General features: G+C 37.3%; 1 non-coding gene across 1 annotated transcript; it reads right to left on the reverse strand.

Annotated features, from left to right (window-relative positions):
* Nucleotides 1-1,618: 1,618 nt before the first annotated feature.
* Nucleotides 1,619-1,726, reverse strand: LOC112745365 (small nucleolar RNA R71). Its single transcript, XR_003173297.1, has one exon. It is a non-coding gene; the product is annotated as a small nucleolar RNA R71 (small nucleolar RNA).
* Between the last annotated feature and the right edge of the window lie 3,730 nt (nt 1,727-5,456).

The following is a 5,456-nucleotide window of genomic DNA, read 5'->3' on the forward strand; positions in this document are numbered from 1 at the left end:
TGTTCATCTTGACATTCAAAGTGTTCTTGGTGTTCATCTTGACATTCAAAGTGTTCTTGCATGCATCATGTGTTTTGATCTTGAATTTTCATGTTTTGAGTCATTTTGATGTTTTTCTCTCTCCTCATTAAAAATTCAAAAATAAAAAAATATCTTTCTCTTATTCTTCTCATAAATTTCAAAAATTTAGATTGACTTAGTCAAATTTTTTTAAAACTTAGTTGTTTCTTATGAGTCAAGTCAAATTTTCAATTTAAAAATTCTATCTTTTCAAGTTCTTTTTCAAAAATCAAATCTCTTTCATTTTTCTTCTTAGAAATTTCAAAAATTTCAAAATGATTTTCAAAATCTTTTTCTTATTTTTATTTCATATTTTCCGAAAACTTTACAAACAATTAATGTTTTGAGTCAAAAATTTTAAGTTATTAGTTGCCTAGTAAGAAAGGTTCAATCTTTAAATTTTAGAATCATATCTTTTTGTTTCTTGTTAGTCAAGTAATTAACTTCAATTTTAAAAAAAATCAAATCTTTTTAAATTTCTTTTTTCAAATCTTTTTCAAAATAAATTTCAATCATATCTTTTTCAAAACTTAATTTCAAAATCTTTTCTAACTTCTTATATTTTCAAAATTGATTTTCAAAATCCTTTTCAATTAACCACCTAACTTTTTGTTTGATTTTAAAAATTCTTATCTTTTTTAAACTATCTAACTACTTTCCTCTCTCTGATTTTTGAAAATCACTAACCACTTTCTCAAAAATCTTTTTAATTAAGTAATTTATTTAGTTTTCAAATTTTATTTTTTTTTTCTTTTTAATTTTCGAATTATAACTAATTTTTAAATAAAAACAAAAATATTTTCCTTTTCTTTTTAATTATTTTCAAAAACTCTCCCTCTCATCTCTTTCTATTTATTTATTTATCTACTAACACTCTTAATTCGAACCCCCTCTTTTTCTCTGTCTTCAAATTTTTCTCTTCTCCTTCTTTTATTCTTCTCTTCTTCTACTCACATAAAGGAATCTCTATACAGTGACATAGAGGATTCCTCTTCTTTTCTGTTCTCTTCTTTTTCATATGAGCAGGAACAGGGATAAAGACATCCTTATTGAAGCTGATCCTAAACCTGAAAGGACTCTTAAGAGGAAACTAAGAGAAGCTAAAGCACAACCCTCTGGAGAGGACCTGACAGAAATTTTTGAAAAAGAAGGAGACACGGCCAAACCCAATAACAATGGTGGAGATGTAAGGAAGATGCTTGGTGACTTTATTGCACCCTCTTCTAACTTCTATGGAAGAAGCATCTCAATTCCTGCCATTGGAGCAAACAACTTTGAGCTTAAGCCTCAATTAGTTTCTCTAATGCAACAGAATTGCAAGTTTCATGGACTTCCATTGGAAGATCCCCATCAGTTCTTAGCTGAATTCTTGCAAATCAGTGACACTGTCAAGACCAATGGAGTTGATCCCGAGGTCTACAGGTTTATGCTTTTCCCTTTTGCTGTAAGAGACAGAGCTAGAACATGGTTGGATTCATAACCTAAGGAAAGCCTGAACTCTTGGGAAAAGCTGGTCAATGCTTTCCTGGCCAAGTTCTTTCCACCTCAAAAGATGAGCAAGCTTAGAGTGGAAATCCAAACCTTCAGACAGAAAGAAGGTGAGTCCCTCTATGAAGCTTGGGAAAGATATAAGCAATTGATCAAAAGGTGTCCTTCTGACATGCTTCCAGAATGGAGCATCATATGTATATTCTATGATGGTCTGTCTGAGTTGTCAAAAATGTCATTGGACCATTCTGCAGGAGGATCTCTTCATCTGAAAACCCCTGTAGAAGCTCAGGAACTCATTCAAATGGTTGCAAATAACCAGTTCATGTACACCTCTGAGAACAGTCCTGTGAACAATGGGACGCCTCAGAAGAAGGGAGTTCTTGAAATTGATACTCTGAATGTCATATTGGCTCAGAACAAAATATTGACTCAGCAAGTCAATATGATTTCTCAGAGTCTGAATGGATTGCAAACTGCATCCAACAGTACTAAAGAAGCATCTTCTGAAGAAGAAGCTTATGATCCTGAGAACCCTGCAATGGCAGAGGTGAATTACATGGGAGAACCCTATGAAAACACCTATAATCCTTCATGGAGAAATCATCCAAATTTTTCATGGAAGGACCAACAGAAGCCTCAACAAGGCTTCAACAATAATGGTGGAAGAAATAGGTTCAGCAATAGCAAGCCTTTTCCATCATCTTCTCAGCAACAGACAGAGAATTCTGAACAGAGCCATTCTAGCCTGGCAACCATAGTCTCTGATCTATCCAAGACCACACTAAGTTTCATGAATGAAATAAGGTCCTCCATTAGAAATTTGGAGGCACAGGTGGGTCAGCTGAGTAAGAAGATTACTGAAACTCCTCCCAGTACTCTCCCAAGCAATACAGAAGAAAATCCCAAGAGAGAGTGCAAGGCCATAACCATGACCAACATGGCCGAACCTGGAGAGAGTGAGGAGGACGTGAGTCCCAGTGAGAAAAGCCTCATGGGACGTCCTCTAGACAGAAAGGAGTTTCCCTTTGAGGAACCAAAGAAATCTGAGGCTCATACAGAGACCATAGAGATTCCATTGAACTTTCTTCTGCCATTCATGAGCTCTGATGAATATTCTTCCTCTGAAGAGGATGAAGACATCACTGAAGAGCAAGTTGCTAAGTATCTAGGAGCAATCATGAAGCTGAATGCCAAGTTATTTGGTAATAAGACTTGGGAGGATGAACCCCCCCTTGTTCACCAATGAACTGAATGCAATAATGAGGCAGACATTACCTCAGAAGAAACTGGATCCCAGAAAATTTTTCATACCTTGTACCATAGGCACCATGACCTTTGAGAAGGCTCTGTGTGACCTGGGGTCAGGGATAAACCTCATGCCACTCTCTGTAATGGAGAAACTGAGAATCTTTGAGGTACAAGCTGCAAGAATCTCACTAGAGATGGCAGACAAATCAATAAAATAGGCTTATGGACTAGTAGAGGACGTGCTAGTAAAGGTTGAAGACCTTTACCTCCCTGCTAATTTCATAATCCTAGACACTGGGAAGGATGAGGATGAATCCATCATCTTTGGCAGACCCTTCCTAGCCACAACAAAAGCTGTGATTGATGTTGACAGAGGAGAGTTGGTCCTTCAGTTGAATGAGGACTACCTTGTATTCAACACTCAAGGTTCTCCTTCTGTAACCATGGACAGGAAGCATGAAAAGCTTCTCTCAATACAGAGTCAAACAAAACCCCCACATTCAAACTCTAAGTTTGGTGTTGGGAGGCCACAACCAAACTCTAAGTTTGGTATTGAGAGGCCACAACCAAACTCTAAGTTTGGTGTTAAGAGGTCCCAACCCTGCTCTGATTATCTGTGAGGCTCCATGAGAGCTTACTGTCAAGCTATTGACATTAAAGAAGCGCTTATTGGGAGGCAACCCAATGTTATTTAATTATATCTATTTATTTTCCATTGTCATTTGATGTTTTCTTTAGGTTGATGATCATGTGAAGTCACAAAAACAACTAAAAAATAAAAAAAAAAAACAGAATGAAAAATAGCATTAAAAATAGCTCACCCTGGAGGAAGAGCTTATTGGCGTTTAAACGCCAGTAAGAGTAGCAGAATGGGCATTAAACGCCCAGTCTGGCACCATTCTGAGCGTTTAATGCCAGAAATAGGCACCAGACTGGCGTTTAACACCAGAATAGGGCACCAAGTTAGCATTAAACGCCAAGAAAGGGAGAAAAGCTGGCGTTAAACGCCAGAAACAAGCAGCAACCTGACGTTTAACGCCAGAATTGTACTCTAAGGGCGTTTTGCACGCCTAAATGGAGCAGGGATGCTAAGTTCTTGACCCCTCAGGATCTGTAGATCCCACAGGATCCCCAAATTTTGCCAACACCTATCCTTTGACCGAAAGTGCGCTCTATAGCTAGCTCCAATTGAACAGGTTGAGGAAAAGAGCCGTTAAAGCCCTTTTTTCTTTCTTTTTTAACCTCAACTCACTCTCTCTTCTTCACACCTTTTCATAACACCCTTCCCCAAATACACGAACCTAACCCTCCCTCCTCTTCTATATATACCCCTCATCACTCTTTCAATTTCACACATCACAAACACCTTCTACCCTGTTGGCCAAATTCACCCTCTCCCTCCATCTCCTCCATTTTCTTCTTCTTCTCCTTCATTCTTTCTTCTTTGCTTGAGGACGAGCAAACCTTTTAAGTTTGGTGTGGTAAAAGTTTTGCTTTTTGTTTTTCCATAACCATTTATAGCACCTAAGGCCGGAGAAACCTCAAGAAAGAGGAAAGGGAAGGCAAAAGCTTCCACCTCCGAGTCATGGGAGATGAAGAGATTCATCTCAAAGGTCCATAAAGACTACTTCTATGAAGTTGTGGCCAAGAAGAAGGTGATCTCTGAGGTCTCTTTCATTCTCAAAAGCATCATGAAATCCCTGAGATGCCTCAAGGGATGGACTTTCCTCCATAAAACTATTGGGAGCAAATTAACACCTCCCTAGGAGAATTAAGTTCTAACATGGGACAACTAAGGGTGGAGCACCAAGAGCATTCTATCCTCCTCCATAAAATTAGAGAAGACCAAAGAACCATGAGGGAGGAACAACAAAGGCAATGAAGAGACATAGAGGAGCTCAAGAGCACCATTGGTTCTTCAAGAGGAAGAAGACGCCACCATCACTAAGGTGGACCCGTTCTTTAATTTTCTTGTTCTTTATTTTTCTATTTTTCGTTCTCTATGCTTTATGTCTGTTTATGTTTGTGTCTTTATTTACATGATCGTTAGTGTCTAGTGTTTATGCCTTAAAGCTATGAATGTCCTATGAATCCATCACCTTTCTTAAATAAAAAAATGTTCTTAATTGCAAAAGAAAAAGAAGTACATGGATTTCGAATTTTAAAATAGTTTAATTATTTTGATGTGGTGGCAATACTTTTTGTTTTCTGAATGAATGCTTGAACAGTGCATATTTTTGATATTGTTGTTTATGAATGTTAAAATTGTTGGCTCTTGAAAGAATAATGAAAAAGGAGAAATGTTATTGATAATCTGAAAAATCATAAAATTGATTCTTGAAGCAAGAAAAAGAAGTGAAAGACAAAGGCTTGTGAAAAAAAAGGGGGCGAAAAAAAATAATAAAAGAAAAACAAAGAAAAAGAAAAAGCAAGCAGAAAAAGCCAATAGCTCTTTAAACCAAAAGGCAAGAGCAAAAAGCCAATAACCCTTTAAATCAAAAGGCAAGGGTAAAAAGGATCCAAGGCTTTGAGCATTAATGGATAGGAGGGCCCAAAGGAATAAAATCCTGACCTAAGCAGCTAAACCAAGCTGTCTCTAACCATGTGCTTGTGGCGTGAAGGTGTCAAGTGAAAAGCTTGAGACTGAGCGGTTAAAG

The sequence above is a fragment of the Arachis hypogaea genome, chromosome 14 (genome assembly GCF_003086295.3).
Source record: "Arachis hypogaea cultivar Tifrunner chromosome 14, arahy.Tifrunner.gnm2.J5K5, whole genome shotgun sequence".
Taxonomy (NCBI): Eukaryota; Viridiplantae; Streptophyta; class Magnoliopsida; order Fabales; family Fabaceae; genus Arachis; species Arachis hypogaea.